Consider the following 22,508-nt stretch of genomic DNA (forward strand, 5'->3'; position numbering starts at 1 on the left):
GCAAGAGCAGTAAGTCCTGCTGATATTTTGAAACCTATTATTAAGCATGCAACTAATGTAGCAACTCCGGCTACGTCTTGCCAAAAGTTCATTCCTTTTTAGGAAAAGAAGAAAAAATGTCACAAATGTTGCCCTATTTGGGAAAAGACGTCTATCTGTATCAAATGACCAAAAAACATGCCAGCATCAAGGCTAGTGATAGGATAGTACATATTAGTAAATGCATTGTACCACAGCGGTGTGGTTGCTGGCTGTCTCAAATGCTTGTTATTACTCTATTATGGTCTGAACAGGTAGGGACATCTTGTCTCCCTGCTGTGTTAAAGTCAGCTGATTTATGTTTGCTTAACCTGTGCTTATCTGTCTAATTACACTGCCAAATACAAGAAGAGAGGACAGAAGAGCCGAGAAGAGAACATCTGCTTTTACAGTCAACAGTAAGGATACAGAGACACCTTGCTAATTGTACAGACATTTCTCCGACATGGCGACCAAACCTTGCAGTTCTTTTCCAGGGGTAACAATAAAGTTTAAAGTTCAAACCCCCACTGTTTTCTAAAGATGGTACTCGGCGGGACCCTAGCCCTGTTATTATCTTCATAAACATAATCATAGGGCAGGTATCCTGACTGACGCCACAAGCTATGTGCCCCTCACTTAAACATCTCCCGAGCACTTCTCTGACACGCCACAAAGAGACTGTTAATGTCTCGAGCATTTCAGCAGGGAAAAATGTGCGGGCCTTGCATAAGAAAAAGCACAGACGAACACACATTTAGGCACACTTGTGTAAAGAGATGGGAGCAGGAATAAAGGGATTTGAGGGAAAACACACAAAACACAAATGCACACATACCTTTTGGCTTCCCAAGTGCTCGAATACTCGTGACAGGTCTAATTTCTGGACCCAGGGAATTACTAATTAACTTAAGCTTTTGGCTCTCTATTTAATTAGAGAGGTCTCCAAATGAACTTTAGACCAAAGCCATTTGCTTTTTAAACAAACCCCCTTTTTCTGACAGCTGTTGTGAGTTTGCCCTCTTCTCACAGAAACCACAAGGAAAGCACAGTTGTTATTTATGCTTTTTCTGGTTACCGTGGGAGGGAAGAAAGAGAATGGGGGGGTGGGGGGGGGGGGGGTATGAGCAATGGAGTTGAAAAGTGTACATTTTAATTGGATTTCACTACAAACAAACAACTGTCAGATGTAATTAGCGTGGTTTTAGATTAGCACCACAATATTCCGTTATCAAATAAACACCATGTCACGCAAATCCAGGGCCAGCCCGCTGAGAGGGAGCCGAGATGAAATGGACCCATTACCTTACTGTTCGCTGTAGGAAATAACCGCTATTAGATATAAGTGAAACAATAAAATATTGAAATCTAACATGAAAGATAAAAAAAAACTTCTCACTGTGTACTTACTGTTAAATTATCAACATGAAATGAAGGTCTCGCTCTTGCTGTCTTTCTCTTTTCTCTCTATGTGTGTGTTGCATTGCCCTTAATGTGACAACCAGGGGACCGTGGAGGTCAATGACAAGGCAGCTGAAGACCAGAGTCAGCAATATCTCTCTCTTTTCTTTTTTTGCTCTCTCTCAAACACACACATGCACTCACAGATTATGCCTACGGCAAAGCAAAGCCACAGTCAAACATGTCCGTGTTTTATTTTTAAAATCATACATAACATATATCCTGAGAAAAGGCAGGCAATCACTCTATGTTTTAGTCTTTTGATAAAATCGCTGCTGTTACTTTTACAATATTACAAAAAAGGCATAAGGACGAGTGTCTCCGACAAGCCGAGAAGAACACCGGACCATCCATCACCACATCATGACACTTGTTTGGGTATTGTGTTAAGGAAGAGGTCCATTCTTCAGCCATACTTTGCTTTTTTAACAATTCCTCCCAAAGCCCTCCTATATCTGCTCATCTAAGCTGGGATGAAACACGGCAAAACTCCCCTCTTTATTTAGTCTAGGGGCAGAGAGCTGATACATCAGTGAAACCGCTGACAAAACCGGCCCTGTTAATACCTACAATTTCATATACAAGAACATTCCTGTGCCTGCTCTGCTCTTCTTCTTTACTGTCACAGGAAAAAAGGAGTCTTGTTTTTTTTTTTTCTTTTTAAAAGCAAATAATTAAAGATTATTCCACGGCTGGTGCCAGGCCAGAAAAATATAAAAAACAGGCAGGGTTTGAGAGGGATAGTGTTGGCTGGAGTCTCCTCAGGGGAGCTGTGGAGACATATGCTTTCTTGTCTGTATTAGATCAGACTGAGACATACATAGGAAAAGTAGAGATTGTTTTTTAATACTGTTCATATATCCCTGTTGTTATAAAATGGTCCAGAGAAATATTCATATGTGGTGTGGCCAGGTGGGCGGCCATTTTCAAATCTTAAATCAAATAATTGTAAGTTTCAATAATAATAATAATAATAATAATAATAACAATAGAATAATTGAGAAGGTCTCCATGCAACTAGGGCTAAATTCTTTGGTAAATTCATCTCATCTCTCATTACACTGTTTGTTTAAGCCCACAAGTCATGTATAATTAATTAGCCACTTATTCCCCGACGAGCCCTGCCAATGGCCTTGATATCCACATGCTATTGCCTTCAGGAATAACACATGCCAATCATGCCGCATATGAGACATACATGCATACACAGGCATGTGCAGATGCTGACACATATTCAAGCATTATACATGAACGTAAGAGAAAGTAAGGGTGATTTAATACAGATATCCTGATTAAAACACTAACAGTTATGTTATCTATAAAGATTGGTTTTTCTTAATTTCCACGGATATATAGTATCACTCTCCCTTAGTTCTCCATTTTTCCTTAAGGTCTATTTCTGTGCATATGTCCTGTGACTGGGCTCTGAGCTTCTTAAATCCCTGCCTTTGTCTTTGGCCAACGAGGAAGAGAATGTATCATTTGTCATGAGACGTCTTGTGCTATTGTGGTGTATCTTTTCTCAAACCTGGAGAAACTTAGTCATTCATCAACTTCTTTTCCCTCTTAACTGAGAGCTTGTCTTTGTAACTTCTCTTTGGATGAGGTAGTTGCGCACATTGTTTTTTTTCTGGTTTTGATTTTACCTTGCCAGCTTTTTACAGCTATGAAAATACTTCTGAGAGCAATCGATAAAATGTGGCGTATAACCTTTTGTACTGTGCATTATTTTGTTGGTAAGTACAAGAGGGACTTTCTGAAACAAAAGCCTGCTGAATGCTTTGTTGAATATGTAAGATGAGGACTTTGAGGCACTCACATGAACCTGAAGGGCTGAGCAAGTGTCCTTCATAGTGACTGCATCAAGGAGTATAGAGGACAAGTAATGTCACAGTCTGAAAGGTAACTGCAGCTTCAAGTCTACACTGAATAGTTACATATGTAGAGCAATAAAGTAAAAGTTTAGAAATATCAGCGAAGGGGAGTTTCTCTTTGCATTCAAATTGTCCAATCACTGTTCTTCCCTCCCTACCTGACTGAAATGCCACAGAGAAAAGAAAAAGAACATCCATGCAAATGAAACACGAGACCGAGGGCAACAGAGAACATGAGACAGAGACACCAACAGAGATCTACAGAGAAAGCAAATCAGTGAGAAAATATGAGAGAAAGAGAGGCCTCATTTTTTCAACAGCCCATTTTATTTCACATAAACCTGAAAATCTCAGCCACCCCCAGGGCCCACAGGACCTCAGATCAAACAGAAAGAGTCCTCGAACACACGGCCCCGATTGTTCTTTCCCCACCCTGCAAAATCCCCCCACTTCCACTTTGAAATGAAAAGAATAAACATATTATTCTAAATGAAATACCCAGACCCATGTTTTCCATGGCTAATATCCTGTACGAGATGGCTGATGCTAAATAGGCAGGAGAGCCTGAGAACGGGACGGAGCGCAGAGGGAAGAGAAAAATCCCCCTCTTTCTATTTTCCCTTAAGAGACTGATGAAGGCCTGGCGAGATGAGAGTGAGAGAGACAGACATAGAGACATGAGAGAGAGAGCGAGAGAGAGAGGGGGTAACGCAATCCTGACTGGCGCAGGACCAACAGCAACAAAAACATTTAGATAACCGCGCTCAATAATGAACGATTTCAATGAGGACAAAAATTACATTTCCTACAGATAACATGTCCCCTTCCCATAACAGAGCCAAAAGAGCCCCGAAACCACGTCATGCTCAACAGTGGTGCACTGGAGTATTATGTTAGGGGAGGGTTGTAGTAACTATATTAGTATCCTTTTACCCCGCCAGAGACAGTACTTTACTGGTTGTAAGAAGATAGAGTTGGCAGAGCTGAGAGAGACAGGGAGAAATATAGACCCTGTATGACAACGCGACTAGTTTCACTGGAAAAGCAACAAATTACTCCTCAACTGACTCGGCCTGAGCTGTAACGCTACCAGTCGACACACTACAAGGGCCACTCAAAATAAAACTCCACATACACATAACCAAGGATCTCTGCAGTGCACTTGATCCTCACAGGTGGTGCAGGTCACAGCGAGAACACCATCCCCACCTTTCCCATCCACTCAGCACTCACTTCCTTTCATGCCAAACTCTGTCAAGTTGTTGAGAGGGGAAGAGGCAAGAAAAGAGAAGATATAGCGTGGAAAGGAGGCAGAGAAAGAGAGAGGGAGTCTTTGTCCTGCTCCACTCAGCTCCAGCATGTTTCCTCCTCGGGTCTGGCCGGCATTAGCATATGAAAGGCGAGGGAAGGCGTGCAAAAGGTCAAAGAAAGAGGATCCTGTCCAATGAGAGACAACAAAAACAGGCCACACCGGCCTTTGTGGTGCTCATGTTCTCCACTACCCAACCTCACGCCCCTCCCTCGACCTGGGATCATTTCCATACGCCAGATGCAATACCAATGATGACGGTTGATCATAAATTACTCTCAAAGTCGAGCCGGGTCATATGGAAGTCACGGCGGCGATTTTAAGCTGCGTCACCACCCTTGCGCCCCCTCCTATCACTACCACCAGAGCTCACACACAGACACACACGCAGGCATTCACATAAAACACACCTGCCTCGCAATTCCACTGTTCCCTCTACCCAGACAGTATCCGACCAAATCCTTAGCAAACACCTCAATAAAGGAAAATGTAAGAACAGTGTACTTTGATTTGATCCATGAAAGCCGCTCCCTTCCTTCCATGTAAATGCTACCTGAGCCACATCCATCCACTACATAATTGCACACTCCAGTGCTTTAGGGATGCAGTTTAGTATATACATGGAGGCTTAGGGAGCCCAGAGTTTACCAGTCTCCACAGTTACTCTATTATCATACATATTGCCTCACATGACAGCTTCCATCTGCCGGCATCCGAACAAACATCCAAAACACCAGCCTGGTGTTTCCGGGTCCTCTCCAGCAAACACAGTCCTCTACTGGCAACAGCGGCCAGAGACAGAGGGACTGTAGGGGAGAGAGGGGAGGGAGAGGGAGAAGAGGGGTAGAGCATTTCATCTCTCTTTCATCTCTGTCACCCAGTCAAGCGTTCAATGCCCCATTCAGCGCCTGCCCAGCATTATGCAAAATAATGCTAATCCCCTTTCCCGTGCTTTCACACTTGTATAAACCGCCGTTCCTGCCTCTGAAAAGCAATTATATCAGTTTACGTTCCTGTCAAAAAACAGGATTAGCATGCAAGTACTAGTAGCACCAACTAGGCCCAATCTCTATCCACCTTTGGCTAGCGGGAAGCACAGAAAATTAAATGTTTGTCCACCCTCCCCCTTAAAAAAGAAAGTCCTGCTGCTCGGTTGGGGGTAGCTATAAAGATGTGTTGTAATTAGATATTTGGATGGAATGAAAAGAAGGGCAGAAAGTTTCAAAGGCAGAACTCCTTGTCCCTGTTATTTAGACCCGAGCTTTTCTTTGCCAGAATCTCGGTCTTGTACAATAATCAAAAACAAATTCAGCTATGTCGCTACACAGGGCCATACCAGCCTCACAGTCCCAGTCTCGCTTCACAGACGGCAGTGTGTTACACATGTGACACACACAGGCTGACACACACGACACACAACTGAACTGTTGTCGTCCCCTCCGACACATTGCCGCCACATGCGCACAACCTTGCCAATGCACGAGTGCACATGCAAACGCACGCACTGCACAGACATGGAAAGATGGCAGAGTATTTTTGAATATGCAAATGCTTGTACAAGCGGAACGTGTGTAAATAGGAGTCATTGTGTGCTGGTTTAATCTGGACAGTCGGGCCTCTCTCTACCCCTCTCTTGTTTTGGGGGGGGGGGGGGGTGCACACCCATCCCGACTGACGACAGATCAGGGGACATTAGTCAGCACAATTAGCCAGGTCGTCATGGCGACTAATGAAATTTGGCAAAGCGGCCAGCCAGAGACTTAAATGAGCTAGCTGGTTATGTGCTAGCACGGGGGGCTGGCTGGCTGGCTGCTGGCTGGTTGCCTTACACACACCCATTATTCTCTTTTCTGCCGTGGTGGTACAATGGAGTCACTTGTATCTCAGCCGATACCCACTGGCGGTACAAGCTCTCCGCCTGACAATTTGCATATGTTAATATAATTAAGTGCTAATTACACTAAAACTCGCATATTCACAAGCACCCTCCCCGGGAGCTACGGAGGGGCTTGATCTCGTTCCAAGTCTTTAACCCTCCTCCGCCTCTCGCTCAGTGTGTGTGATAGAGAGAAAGTGTGTGTTAGCGGTGGTGCCCCAGGGCTGACAAAGGAAGCCCCCCCCTCCTCTTTGAGACATAATGCTGAGCTGCTGCGGACTTCTTAGCTTCTCCCCCTACAGGCCTTGCTGGGCCAGGAGACCCTGACACTACTATCGCAGACCTTCACCCCTCTTTCTCACAGACACTACATAACCAAGAGAATATCAAACCTGGATCCATCTAAAATATTCAGCTGTTAGACAGCTCTTTGCATCAAAAACTGCGTGCTTTGAACAGTTGCATAATACATGTTGCATAAAACACCATCTATGAAAAACCTGAGGTAAAAGTGTAAAAGAGAGAATCTGATGAAGACAACTTGGCCCATCAAATACGACTGGTGCAAAACACTGGTTATGTGTGTGTATGTTTGGCCGGCATTGTAACTACACTGCTCCAGCTTGAAGAATTTATTTTTACTTTGTAAATTCAACCACCCATATTTGGTGTGAGGAGAATGCTGGGTACTTTACGGTATTGAAGCTGGTGACCGGAATGATAGCAGTTATTTGAGCCATAGATAAGAGACAAAAAAATCTACATGATTCCCCCCAGTGAGTATGTGTGTATGGATGTGAGAGTTTGTGTAGGCCTGCCGTTTTGATAATGGAGGACAGGCGGTTGTGCTTTTCACATCGTAATGGCCGTGAATCAGGGAGGAAGCCAAGCGGTCGTGCTACAATTAGAGCTCTTTTGTGCCTCTTCCTCTGTCTCTTTCTCTCTCTCTTTTCGTGTTTTCACTCACTGACACTCTCCCTATCAAGGGTATGTTAAAACAGTCTACTCTGCTCTGCTGCAAAGGCTGAATGGGGGGTGGGGGGTGTTGTGGGGCTGAGTGGGGGGAAATTCACACTGTGCTGCTGCTGGACATGCACGTACACACGCACCAGATGGTACAGGAAGGAGGATTAAATAAACACACGCGCACATACACACACCTATTGGCAGACAGACGCCTCTGTGTGCACCGTCCCTTAATGAATGTCTATGGGGAGTCAAAGGGTCCAAGCTCATTTAGTTGACTCTCAATGAGATGCAGCATTATGACTATGGTAATACGCTCCTCCCTTCCCCAATAATCATACACAGGTCATTGTGTCAGAGTGATTCATTTCTATTGCACACATACGCCAGATGTTATTAAGCAGGAGAGTAAATCTCTCCTGTGGATGTCAATGGGCTTCCACGCACAAAAGGCGAAAAAGTGGAGGAGAAAGAGAAGTGGAAAAAAATATATTGTTATAGCAGTCCGGCGTATAGTATGCTATACTGTTCGCTCAAGCATGACGGCTGGTAATGCAGGTTTGGATGTAGCTGTGTGTGTGTGTGTGTGTGTGTGTGTGTGTGTGTGTGTGTGTGTGTCTTTGAAGGGGAGGGGGAGCTCCCCTTCACTAATACCTGCTACTCGGATTACCACAGCGTCTTAAGTATTCAACCGGACTCATATTTTCCCTTTCTGCCTTTTTAGCCAAATTGGCTGTCTTTACACTGTAAAGCAGCGATATAGCCCTCCTTACTAAGGGCCTATGGGGGATCCACGAAGAAGAACATTAAAATGCAGCGATAGCCTTGTTGCAAAGCTCCTCTCTATGTCTTTCTCTCTCTCTCCTCTCTTTCTGCAGCAAAGGCTTCTAAATCATCCAGCCTCCTCTATTAGACGGGAGACTTATTGAGGTAGAAACCATAAAAAATGAAGAAGGGAAATTTAATCCCTGAAATATTGATTTGCACATTAATATCAGATAGGCAGAGGGCAATCTAGCCGGGTGGAAATGACACATTGTCGACCCCTAGGAGAGGCCCGAGCCAATCTTCTAGCTGCATGTGTCTTGGGCCCAGGAGTTATAGGACAGACTCAGCCCCTGTCTCCCTCTCTCCCTCCCATCCTCTCCTCCTCCCAGTACCCTCTCATCCCTCTCGCTCACCCCCCACCCATCCGCACCCTTAATGAAGGCTGCAATGCTGAAAATGCATTAGCTTTTAATAATCAAGAAGCATTTTCAAGCCAACAGCTATTGTCCTCCCAAGGCTGTCTGCCCATCTCTCAAACTATATGTTTTTTTTATCCCTCCCCTCCACGGCTACGGGTAAAATGAGCGTTACAAGCTGCTTAACTAACATGCAGAGATACACACACCCAGCCTTTGATAGCACTAAGACATCCCGCACAGAAAAACAAAAACAAGGGGCCTGGGCTTCTGCAAACATAAAGCTCAAAAATTCTCTCATTTGCGAGACAAGAAAAATAACACAGATATTCTGTTATTATAGAGTGAGACAATACCATCATTAACTGATGAAATTCACTGCAATTAGACAGGATCATCTCCTCTCATGATTTCACTTTTTTTTTTTTGATTTTTTTTTTCAGGCCCAGGCTGGATTTTTGTAATGAAATGTAGGATTTTATGTAGATGCAATTAAATCGTCTGGACTCGAGAGAAGATCCATCCTGTCCAAAAAACATCAGTGTTCATAGTTTATCAATCTATAAAATTGATCTGACTAAAGTAAACATTTAATTGATAAAAAACAGGAATGGTTTTATTGAATTTAGTTTTAAAATTTAAATATCAGCCTACGTTTTCACATATAATTATAATAATAATAAAAAATAATACAAATAATAATGACATTGATTAATTCTCATTATCAAAGCAGTGATAACCGTCCGTATTTGCTGTACGAGATTCTACAGAAAAGCCCGTATTTTGATTAAAAAGTAGGTTCTTATATAAAAACCTCTACGCATTCAATAATCCAAACAATTTTTTGTAGTATAACACATTTGGAAAAACGGCTTTTAAAGCCTCTATTTTCGGGGATAAATACGCTCTGAAATCCATATGAAAAAGCCAGAAAAGCCGTGTATAAATAGAGACAGTCCGGTAAAAAAAAAGGTCGCCTACCCTAAACACCGTTCATCTCTCCACGCACACACACTCACACACTCTCACTACACCGTTACATACCCGGGTTGGAGACTGACTGGCCCCTTGGCCGTGATGTTTTGTTTTTTTTTTTCCTCCCGTGCGATCGATGTCCCCCCTGTCACTGTAGCGTCCCAATCCGAGCCAAGTCTATCTGCCTACCTAAAAAAAACAGCCATCAGGGCGCAAAATTACCTGAGAGCCCCTACCTCTGCGCTCTGCCTCCTCGAAATTAATACACAACAACACTAACCGACAGCATAAAGAAGATGTTGCAACCCGCATCTCTGGGAATTAAGAGAAGGACAATTTATATAAGGACATTATAAGCCCACCACCGACGCGGATGGGGACCAATCGTGGAAGTGGAAGTTACAGACTATGGATGGAAGGCAGAATTTAAAATGTGTTAATGCCAATAAATAACAATAACGTATGAGTTTTGGATTCATTCTGGTCTTTAAAATGCCGGTGCTAAAGAAAAAACAGGGGACCCAGGAGTTGGCTGGCTCTAAAGGGACTCGCCGTTCTATCAGTAGCCCAACGGTCGGTCTCCTTTCTGGGCGACGCAGCCACCCACGCCTCGGTAAAGTGAGACTACTTTTAAAGCGCAGCAGGTACAGATGTGTGGACTGTGATCGGCAAATGCACGTAGCTTCTGTAAAGACCATTTAACAAAGATATTACGTCGACTGTTTCAAACATATCCACTTCTGCACACGGAAGGGGATCGTGTCGGGAGCCTGATCGTGTCACTTCGGCCGTGAATGCCTGGAAGGTGCATGAAACCCGATGTGTTAAAAACTGTCTTTGAGCGCTGAGGTGCACCCAAATGATCTCTTCACGTGAGATATCGGGGTGGTTGGGGACTGGGATAAGGAGTCGGGGAGTGAGGGGAAACATCTATCCGGACCCATCGACTAGAAACAAGCTCAAAGCGGACATGTCCGAGGGATCGGACTCTGGAAAGGCAACACCATGTCCGCACTGCAAAGTCACTAAAGGAGAGAAACGCTCGGCTCGTTCTCCTTATATCTAACGTGGAGTATTCAGTGAATCTCTCCACCACACAATCTCCGTAACAATCGCATAAACTTTGCAAAAGGCAGGTCTGGACGTGATATCCTGTAATACCACGGACACATGCGTAAGAACGCCTCCGACCCTGTCAGTCGCTTGCTTTATTGAAGCCAAAGCGCCGGAGTTGCACTAACATCACGATATCCGCCTTTATTCTGGACTAAAAACACCCAGCACCTGTTCTCCAAACAGCCCCGATGTCAAAGATCCACCAGCGAGATAGATAATCGATACCCGACCCCTAAATTTAACACACACCCCAAACTACTCAATAAAAGTTAAAGGGAGAGGTAGAAAGGAAAAAAAACTTACTTTCTTCCCCCTCCAAAGCCGTCACCTCCGCTTCTCTCTCTGCTCTTGGGTTTTTAAAACAGTCACATCCAGCGGCTTGCGTAATTGGACAATCAAAACGTGGAAAAACAGGGAAAATTACAATAATCCTCCAACTTTATATTGGGAAAAGGGGGTAAAACCACAAATGTCAAGCGTTTAGAGAGCTATCCCTTATTTTGGTTCCGGTGGCGGTGAAACGACGTGTCGACGGGCTGCCTCGCAGTTTCTCTTGTGGACGGGGGTCGGGAAACGGAGGAAAGGAAATGAAAATCCGATATGTCTTTATTCTGCTAATTATTATCGTTTTAGCCCTGTTTAAAAAAATGGCTGATTAAGTTGAGTGCGCATGTCTTTGTGTGTCTATTTCCCGATATGCACTCTGGGAATGGGTAGAGAGACAGAGAGAGAGAGAGGGCGAATGAGAGAGAGAGAGAGAGAGAGAGAGAGAGAGAGGGAGAGAGAGAGAGAGAGGGAGGGAGCAAAAGAGAGACGGAGAGGGAGGGAGAGAGAGGAGAGAAGTGTAATTAGTGAGTTGATCAACAGTCTCCACATTGCAAATGACGCGCACACGGAGCCCTGGCGGCCGCACAGGTCTATGCGCGCAGAAAAATCCTTTTGTATGGTTTCTCTCTAAGGGCCAAATCACATGTAGAACAATGGACAACCGCTTCCTGCACAGCAAACAGGCTGGACTTCGAATTACTTAGAAGTACTTAGAAGTCATCTTTCTCTCTAAAAACAAGTTTTGCAGATGGATATGTCTGTACCGCAGCGCTCCAACACGCTTCATTCTTTTCCACTGAACGAACATAAGATGACTATTTTGTTCTACCCGTGGTGCTCATCTGCGTATTACACCAGCTTCATTTGACTCATTATGACACCACAGGTGAATTACTTTTTCTAACACGCGCAGAATGAGCAGTCTTTGCGGATTCCGGGAAATGTTGGAATATAAAAAAAATACTTGTGTGGGTTTGGAACAATTCATGAAAATGAACGAATAACACGTTTTATGACTAATGTGAATAAAAAACAGAAAGGGAAAAAAACACCTGAGGGGGGAGGGGGGGTCTTAACCACACGAACGTCTTGTGCCGCGCATCAAACCGGGCCTACACATAGTGAGGAACACGTTTTATAGGTAACATCAGATATGTATAAAAGCACAAAACGCATTCACACACAGTTCTGCCTTTTATATTGTATTTTCTAATAACATACTCGTTTTTCTTTCTTGGACCGAGGAGACTGTATCTAATCTGTGGCAAATATGGTACACATAAACATTCAAGCTTAAAAATCAAAGCCACGATGCATCACAGTAATCCACCACATGTTGGAAAGTCATCACTGCCCTTTCGGGACCGCTGAGGCCCCGTGTGGGTTCAATAGAGCCAAACTGCAAAATCCAATACAGGGTCACACAAAAATCCCCCTCTCTATTCAAAGCTCCATTCACTGGCGTTTACATTTAATGTCCTCACAAAGTGCACCGGTCTGTTGGCCCTATATCCTTTCAATGCAAACCGTTTACTGTGTGTTTCCCCCCCAGCTCCTTAATAGTGGCTTTTGGGCGAGAGGAAGACTTTACACAGTCTCAATCGGGGAGAAAATCAAGAGATCTTGTTCGCCTTCATGGAAAAAATCGAAGCTGGGGGTGAATTGAACTGCATGAGCCGGGGCTTGGGATGTGATGATAAGGCTGCTGCTGGCAAGTGAACTACTAGGTCTACTTTGCAGCCACATTGACTGGACTGCACTCATACCAACTGGATCCTTAAGAAGCCAAGAGATCCGAGCCCGACCCGACCCGAGGCTGTTTATTCTGGGTTTAGAGAGGTCTCTGACAAAGGGGGTGGGTGGGTCGAGGTGAGGAACAGAGGCGTCACTTTTCACCCGGATCCAAGGCTCCTGCTGCTGCCGCTACTGCTGCAGCTGCCTCCCTGTCCTCCAGGGGGGTTTTCCAGCCTGTCAGCCTTGGGAGGCGTCGCTCACAGACGGCTTGGTGAATCCAGTCTACCCGCTGCCGCAGCGGACCCGCAAAAAAGTCCAGCGGGGCCGTGCGTCGATCTTCACACAGCTGTGTGGAGTGGACCTATTTCTCATTTGCGACTTTGTACACCTAAACGGAGGACTTTTGTAAACACAAACCACCGTGATTTTTCTTTTCTTTTTTACGAGCATCTCCATCTGTGTGAGAGGATCCACTTCTGATCCACTTTCTACTGATTAAATGTGCGCGCGCTGTTGACATTTTCAGCGGAGTTGCGTTTCTTATTTTATTTGTTTTCAGTGAGAAAAAGAGAAAGTACAAAGCGGATTTAGAGAACTGATATGGGCTACCGCTTATCTTAACCTCCTGCGTTTTGTAAATCCCCCCGGTCTCCACCCTCCCTCTCTCCCCGCAGACGATGCTCTTTTTCCGGAGGACCGCTTGACAATAGACCGCGTTAACTAATATTTCGCCCCATTTCCATATCAGCAGCACCCTCGATTAATTAGAGATTTTTATCTGTAAACTCCGATCTGGTTTCTGCTCGTGCTTGCTTGTGTGTGTATGTGTGTGCATGTGCGCGCGAGAGTGCGAGTATTTGTGTGTTCTAAAGCAAATAGATTGCTAAGACATTTCTTCTGCATCACCGGAAACATAGACCAGGACGACTGGAATTAAACTCTTTTAATTCTGGTGTAATTATCAAACAATAAAGGCATTGTGTTTGTTTTGTTTTCTCATGCATCTGCTGACATGTGGAAGGAAGCATTGGACAGTCACAGTGATCACTTCAGTAGATCAATAACTCTGAATCGTCCGAAGATATTACCATAAAGGCTTGACACACTGGGAGATGCCATGGGATGGGATCATTGTGGCTCCATCAATATATTCTCTGAAGTCAAGCTGAAAACCTGGATTGATATAATCTGTCATATATATTTAAAATAATTGTGTCGATTCGGTAGCCCATCCTGGTGTTTACTACAAACAGCCACCTGGTCAGTGTATTCTGGGTGTGCACACAGACTTCCACCTTGTTTGTCCTATGCGTCGGCGCCCTCATGGGGTTGCTTGGCTGACCCCTCTGCCTCATCAGGACACACACAAAAACACGTGAAAAGCCCACAGCTCTGACCCGCAACCTGCCACAGTGACCCACTGGCCAACTCTCGTCCAGCAAAACACACGCACAAACAAGCTTCAGAAAGGCCCATAAAACAGACAATAAGAAGTTAAGTGCGACTCTTTCAACGCATGACACCAACACAAGATTTCACTCACTCCAGAATAATTAAGACAAATTAAAATGCACTTTAAAATCTTTCTTTTAAAATATGTGCAATAATTAAAACTGTATTTTTACCACAATAAGAGAGCATTCTGACACAGAAATCCTCTAAATGTAAAAGTCACTTGGAAGTTGTCACCTGTGATAAAGGAAGGTGCAGAGATGCAAAACCAATTAATTGCAAATAAATCAAAAATGACATAATAATAATAACTATTTTTGTGATTTCAGCGAAATGAATGTCCAAGAAAAATGTTTCTTCAACTTGTCTGCTGACAAAACACTCCACAGAGAATTGGGCAAAAACAATGTACTCTTAAGCAATAAATGAGGAAAACGTAGTAAAATCAGTGAAACAGCTTTAAGTTTTTGCTCATATATGCTCAACATAAACTCTCTCGACGTTTTCACACTCAGCCCTAAAGCCATCCAACAGCGGTCCATAAATATGCAATCGTTATAAAAACTTCAAATTTTCCTCCTCTTACCTCTTTTAAATCCCCCAAAAAGCATAAAGTATAATAAGCCATTGAAAGAGAAGATAAATAAAAACGTAGACTCTCGGTACCTTTGGTATAAAACATTCCGTTTTTCTTCTTTTCTGTCTTTCTCTTGCTCAGTAGCGATCCGATAATAGCATATGGAAAGTGTTTTCAAAATGCCCAGATTTGGCACATTGTCATTGAAAAGAGAGGAGCGCAGTGATGCGGTGCTACAACAGGGGAAATGAGTTGCGGATTGGACGCAGCCCGCCTCGGTGCGGACTTATCCCACTTTAATTTAATATTCCGCAATCACACACACTAGTGATGGCATATAATTCAAGGAGAAATTCAGAGGGAAGGAAATGCTTTTGTGTGTGTGTGTGTTGTTTTTTTTTACACCACTTTATTTGATTAAGGAGAGAGGCAGCACAATATTGTGTCTTTTTCACCCTGTTTCGCTTCTTTTTTTGCCTTCCCCCATCCCGAGTCAGTTTTTATATTTTTTTATGCATGAAACAATAGATATTTATTTGTGTGTATTTATATCATTTATTTAAAAATCAACAATTCCGACTTCTTTGCGCAACGGTGTCACACTGGAATCATCCCTAACATAAAATCGAGACCCATAAACGCTTGTTTGTAAAACACTGAACCCAAAATCAATGTATTGGGACATTTCAATCGATTATATAAACGAAAATCCATACGCAACATGAGACCGGTATCAGCCCACTCTTCCGCTCCCTTTTAAAAGGAGAGAGAGAGAGAGAGAGAGAGAGAGAGACAGACAGACAGACAGATAGACAGAGAGAGAGGGGGGGGGCAGAGAAGAGAAAAAAGAAACAAAGACTGTCAATGCAGCCCTTTGCCTCAGTCACTTAGATCAGGGCTTCTCCAACATTTTCATGTCAAGGACCAAATGGACACACCTTATGCCAAGGGTCCCCATTTAATTGGATTGTGTCCCTGGGATTCCCAATATGTTTTTTGTTGTTGTTATTGATTTAGAATTACATTGTAAAGCTGCTGCAAATGAGGCGCTAATGGTGAAGTGAAAGCTTTGTTCAGACACATGTTCTCTAATTGGAATAATTTCAGATTAATGAAATCCCAGTGAAATTAACCAATTCTTCATTTCACGGGGGGGGGGGGGGGGGGCTGCATGGCCTTCGCGCGGACTTTTGAGGATTCTTGAACCCCACTTTTGAGAACCACTGACTTAGATGTCAAAGTGCTTCCAGATGCACAATGATAGTGCAAGTCCTGATGACAACAATTAGACAGGAAAATACCCTAATCAAACGGGGCCACACGGGATTACGTTGCATTTCAAGGGTCAAGGGGAACCGTTTCCCCACCCCCAACCCACCCCCCTTACCACCACCCCTGTCTCCACAGCAAAATATCACATTTCAGCATCACATAACCTGCCCGAGCAACAATCAAGCACTTCAGGCACTATAATCAGGTATGCAAATTCCCAGGGAAAGGCATGGACATGATAGCCAGTGCGCACTGTCAGATGAGCTATTGCATAAACTGCGAATTAATATGCAACATAATATGAAGGGGGGGAACAAGGGACGGGGGACACGCGGAGGGGTATAGGGGGGTAAAATAAGGAGGTGCCAATCATGTAAAATATACATGGGACCACAGCTGCTAGGGCTCTCGAGCAGTTGAAGAGGTGGGGTGGAATAGGGAAGGGAGGGATTAGGAGACAGGGGAAGGAGGGTGGGTGGAGGTGCAGGGTGGTGGGTCCGTGCAGCCGCCGGTGCCACTCTGTGTATTTGATAAGAGCAATCGATGGCCCCTGACTGTAAAGTCTTTACCCAGATGCAGGCGGGGGCTGGGGCTGCCGTGATATGGCTCCCGAAGAAGAACAAGTGTTGTGGCAAGCAGGAAGGAGGAGTAGAAGAAGAAGAAGAACATAAACAAGAAAGGAGGAGAAGGAGGAGAAGGGTGACTTGGCAGACGTCGTCGCCCGCATTTCGGTCGCTCGCGAGAGGAAATAAAAGCGCACACACACACACACACACACACACACACACACTCCCCGCTCCACATGTGCATCTCTCTACCACTGCTGTTTCCATTCGGTCTCACCTCGCCCTACTGCCCTCCTCCCACTTGGCCCTTTGCTCCTCCGATCTTTTTCATTGTTGATCCCTCTTTAATAGACACGCGTCCAGTGAGTGTCCTCCATATATGGACCTCGGAATAAAAAGCCCCCCAAAACGGCCTCCCCGTGATGCCCCATACACGCAACACACACCCACCCGCCTCCAGCCCAGTTCAACGCCAAATTCTATTGATTATCACTCAGATCCACAAACACTTATAGCCCTGTAAAGCTGCCGTGCATGGGAACAATAGCACCTGTATGCTCCGTATTAAAGAGAAGGAGATTCATTGACAGCATCAGAAATGATTATTGAAATAACTTGAATGGCTCTCAATTAACAATTTATAGGTTGCATATTTAAATATTGAGAACTACTGCTGGAATAAAAGAAAAATAAATCAAATATGCTACATTGATCAAATCTTCTATCATACTATTAAAATATATTATTTAAAATAGCAAGGAATCAATAATAACAATAACAACAACAACAACAACAACAACAACAACAATAATAATAATAATAATAGTAATATAAGATTGCACACAGTGTGTTAAAATAAAGTATTACAATAAAATGTACGTCGAATTAAGTCAATAAAATTTTAATTTGAAATCTAACAGAAGGCCTGCTATTTAATGGCCTCTTGAAAGTAAGACTGCTGTACTGTATGTTGTCACATGGCTTATTAAAGTGCTTTCTTCATGACAACCCAGGGGCTTGAACATGTCAATTTAGTGGTCCGAGAGGTCCTTTCAAGGAGCCCCCACTCTCCTCCTCTCTTGGGGACCGTCACCCCTCCACCTCCCCACCCCATCATCCATCCATCCATGCCCCCCCCCCCCCCCCCCCACACACACACACACACATCTCCCCTCCTTACCTCTGACACTCAGTGGGCCATCCCAGCACGGACAATAACCCAGTCAGTACCGAGAAGTCACTTCTATGGCAACAGATTGACATCTCGACATCCAGGGGGAAAAACAGAGCGTCTCCTCGTTGCCAGTGCTGGGCATGTTACTCAAAAAGTGATGTTATCCATGACTTAAAAGTAATATTACTGGGGTCCACTTATCCTTGGCAGCAGGCCTATATTTGTGACACAACTGATGCTAAATTATCTTAAGCATTATAATGCAAAAATTAGGATATTTTGACAATTTCAATTTATTTTTATCCTATTTCTAACAAATGTGCTACTTAAAACCATGCTATGACATCATCTTGACTAATTTAATTCAATTAGTGTAATACAAAATTAATGACTTATTGTTTTAATTAGTAATTGTCATATTTTGACATAAATTATGTATACATGGATATTTCTTTCACCACTCGTTATTTGTGCTGCAGCACGTTACAAAGCAAAGAGTCACCACCCAACACTGTTGTCAGCTGTGAGCTTGTACAGTCAGCCAGTCTCCTGCCTGGACGCCATCATCCATCAAGCCAACCAAGTCAACCGGAGGCGCAATGACCAATGCGTAAATGCGCACGGATTAGCGGATGCGGCTCAGACAAATTGGCAACGCTTGGAGCGAAAGAGAGAATAAAGGAAGGAAGAGAGAGAGGGGGAGAGAGAGGCGTCATTTTTTTTTAGGTGTGCAGTGACCCTGAAAGATGCTTGTTGGCTTCTTCACTGCATTAGAGGAGTCCTTATGAGGGCTCTTCATCCTCCTGTCCTAGTGACCATCATTAAACCGGATGACCTGAGTTCAAGCAACCATTTCTGCAAGCATCTACGGTGCCGAAGTGTCATTCTGTGGGTGAGTGTGACCTCTGACCTTACTGCGTTTGGAGGCAAAAAACAGAAGATTTTCCCATGGAGATCAACACGGTTTAACAATAGAATTTATTATAACCGAAACAAATTATGAAACAGCAGAGGCCAACAATTATTTTAAAAGCTCGTGGAATTTCAGTTAATGAGTAATAGGAAGTAATCTTTTCTGTGCTTGGATATTAAAAAATGAAATGAATGAATTCATCTCTAATTTCCATCATTAAGTGCTCATAAAGTTTTGTTAAAAATAATTAGTACAAAATGAAATTATTAAAAATGAAATAGCAAAGTGAATATGGTGAAATGAGCTTTGCACTTCCTCATCATACATGTAAATGTAATACGACCAAGATTGAAAGATAGATTTAAGGGAGCCGGAGAGAGAGGTGACTGCGTATTACAATGCAGAGTCAATATTGTTTTTATGGAACAAACCCCATAACTTGAACTAATTCACAATCAAACAAACTGTGGAAAACAGTGAAATGGTGCAAGAAACCCCTCAAAACACACACACACACACACACACACACACACACACACACACACGCACACAGAGACACACACAAACACACACAAACACAAACTCTGTTATGTTTTCAATTTGGGTTGAAATGTAGACATTTTCCCTTGGTTGCATAACTGCCATCCGTATCGCCCCTCCCTTCAATTAAATGCTATTTCTCCCAAACAAAATGTCAGAATCATTCCACACAGGGTAGTTCAACAGTGATTTGTTCTGAAAGCTATGTGTCTTTCTCTGAGATGGTGTGTGCATGTCTGTCTGTGTGTGTGTGTGTGTGTGTCTGTTTGTGTGTCCTGACCTCAATTCTAACTGGGTTCACAAAGGGACGGAAAAAAGGTGCCTAAAAATAAATTTAATTCACAATCAGCCCAACTGAGCTGAGAATGACAAATCCTTTTAGAACGCCCCACAGTGAGATGTGAGATTAGGAAACATAAACACACACACACACACACACACACACACACACACACACACACACGTACACACGTACACACGCATGCATGAAGTTGTGCTTACTACACATGTGCATGGACACACAAAAGAGAAGATAAACAATCAGCTGAGGAAATTCCGAAATAAATTCTACTGCAAAATTACATGCTTTGAAAAAAAATTGGATTCTGAAGACATTACTGACCTGAAAACTGAAAACTGAATATCAGACACATTTTTACCTCATTGTTAAAGTGGATATATATTGAAAGAATAATCAAAGGAAACTAAAATATTCTGTCCAGTTTGTTTGAATGAATAAGACATTTTTGTGCTCTACTAAAGGTTATAATGAATGAGATTGAAATGAATAATACAGGTACATTTTTTTAAGCATATGGTACAGGTGTCCTGTAACAGCTCAGTGGAAAAATAAAATAAAATCCAAATACCAGACAATCTTGTTTGGTAATGAAAAGTGTGTAAAAAAAGTACTGATATTTTTCTCTTCATCAGACCACTTGTCAGTTTATTTAAAGCAATAAAACCACTGCGCTTCAATCGTTCATCTTTTCCGTATGTATACACCACTCTGCTCAAGTCCACCAGCTCAGAGAGATTCCAAGATGGCTGTGCACCTGTCATGGAGGTGGATTGTCCTGATTATGTATGGAGATCACCTCAAGGCCTCTGTAAGCTACGGCGAGCATGCACACCTCAAGTTGCTGGTTCAACGCCGGTCAAAAGCCTGTCGTTTTAAAACCGCTGACTGCCCCTTAGAAAGAAAGGATAAACCCTGGCAGTGTCTCCTCTCTACTATCTCTCTCTCTCTCTCTCTCTCTCTCTCACACGCTTCCTTTCTCTTTCTCCCCATTGCCCTCTCTCTCTCTCTCTCTCTCTCTCTCTCTCTCTCTCTCTCTCTCGCCCCCTCTCTCACATCAGAAGTGCTGAAATGCACCCCAGGGCCAAATCGCACAGAACAACCCCTCTGAGCCAGAGAAAAAAGCTGGAATCCGTTTGCCCTGATATTTCACCAGCACCAGCCAGAAGCTAGGGGAGAGGGAAAGACAGAGGGAGAGAGAAAGGGAGAGAGAGAGAGAGAGAGAGAGAGAGAGGGGGGGGAAAGAGACTGGGGCAGAGAAAAAGGGATAGATGGGAAAACGGCAGACCAGGGCTGTATTTATTGGGGGTGTGAGTGCCGTGCTGTAGGCTGTGGGATGGTCGGGAGAGTGCAAGGTGTTGCTGTTAGGTGTGGTTGGGTTTACAGAAAGGGAAGAGCATGCATAGATAGGATGGTGGAGGAAAAAAAAGAGTGAGAGATGGAAGGATTGGTCATGCGCAAGGTAAGAGAGAGGCTTTGTTTGATTGTATGTGGGAGGGGGGGTAGAGGTGGGGATGAGGGGATGGGAGGGAGGGGGCTGAAGCTGTCGTCTGTGGGGTTATTATTATTGCAGGCAATCTTTGAGTGTGTGTGTATATGTGTGTGTTTGTGTGTGTGTGTGTGAGAGAAGGAGAGATGAGGAGATATGAGATTCAGCTGCAGGGTCATTATTTTTTTCTGACGCATGTCATGAGGCTAAAAGAAGGGCTTGAAGTCACACACTGTCTGACACCACTGATTATGCAGGCTCATTTGCAAACTTAACAAGAATTTGTGACGCAGGTACCAGCGGAAGCCTTGACTCGTGTGTTTTAGCCACCTATTGATCTATTGATTTGAGTGTGAGGACTGTACTCAAATACAGTATGTGACATCCAGTGGAAACACGAACACTAAGTATACATGCGCAAACACAACTAGGCCTTGTGCTGAATATCTCTCCCACTATCTCAATAATAACTGTAAGAAGAACAGACTACCTTAACAGTGTAGAGAGAACTGATGAGGAGAGAAAAAAAGGCCAGAAAATATAAAAGGATATAGGGTTTAAATGAGAGACAGAGTAGGAGAGCAGAGTGGGAGAGAGGAGCATTTTTGCCATTTCACCCAGTTTAATAGGAGGACAGTTAATGGGCCTTTTTTATCGGGCACAGGCATCAATCAAGAGGTGTCAGGCGGCCGCTGAATCTGGGCTGTGGTCCTCTTCACAGATGACTGATTAGCAAGCCAAAATCACCAGATCCATCTTCCGACGGTCACTTTTATTACAGTCATTTTTAAAGTGACAGCAACCTGCCTTGTCTCACAACACTGGCCACCGCATATATATTCTCATCTTCTCTCCCCCTCTCGCCTTCCCTCTCTGCATCTGTCTTCCTCTCGCGTTCTGTCACTGGGTATTTGGTCAGTCACTCTCCCATTCCCTTCTCACCCTCTCTTAACTACTTTTATCTGACTTTCTTTCTGTCTCTCTCCAATACCCTCCACCCCACCACCACCCCCTGTTGGTGCTACACGTATTCTCTCACTCTGCCGGGCAGGTTGAGGGGAAGCAGGGTCAGGGAGGTGTGGAGAGAGACGGGGGAGAGAGCAGAGAGAGAGAAAGAGTGAGAGAGAGAGAGAGAGAGAGAGAGAGAGAGAGAGAGAGAGAGAGAGAGAGGAGAAAATAAGACCCCCTCCTCTTCCATTGTCTGAAGGGTGTGTTCTGAATCCCTATATCGTTCGCTCTCCAGAGATGGCGAGAAATTCGTTTTGCACAGTTCCCTCGCTGTCTTACATTGGAGGAGGAATTCTCCATTCCCAAGCACAAGATGAATGTAAATGAAACAGTTTCGGCACAGAGTGTGTTGGTCACAGCTGCATTTACATGGCTGCAC

At 43.9% G+C, this 22,508-nt stretch overlaps 1 protein-coding gene across 1 annotated transcript in view; it reads right to left on the reverse strand.

The window, feature by feature from the left end:
- zfhx4 (zinc finger homeobox 4) overlaps nt 1-11,253 on the reverse strand; it is a 77,424-nt gene extending 66,171 nt beyond the window's left edge. Inside the window, exon 1 of the mRNA XM_070927922.1 lies at nt 11,083-11,253. The gene's annotated coding sequence lies outside the window, so the exon portion shown is untranslated. The remainder of the gene's footprint in view (nt 1-11,082) is intronic.
- Between the last annotated feature and the right edge of the window lie 11,255 nt (nt 11,254-22,508).

The sequence above is a fragment of the Enoplosus armatus genome, chromosome 21, assembly GCF_043641665.1.
Source record: "Enoplosus armatus isolate fEnoArm2 chromosome 21, fEnoArm2.hap1, whole genome shotgun sequence".
Classification (NCBI taxonomy): Eukaryota; Metazoa; Chordata; class Actinopteri; order Centrarchiformes; family Enoplosidae; genus Enoplosus; species Enoplosus armatus.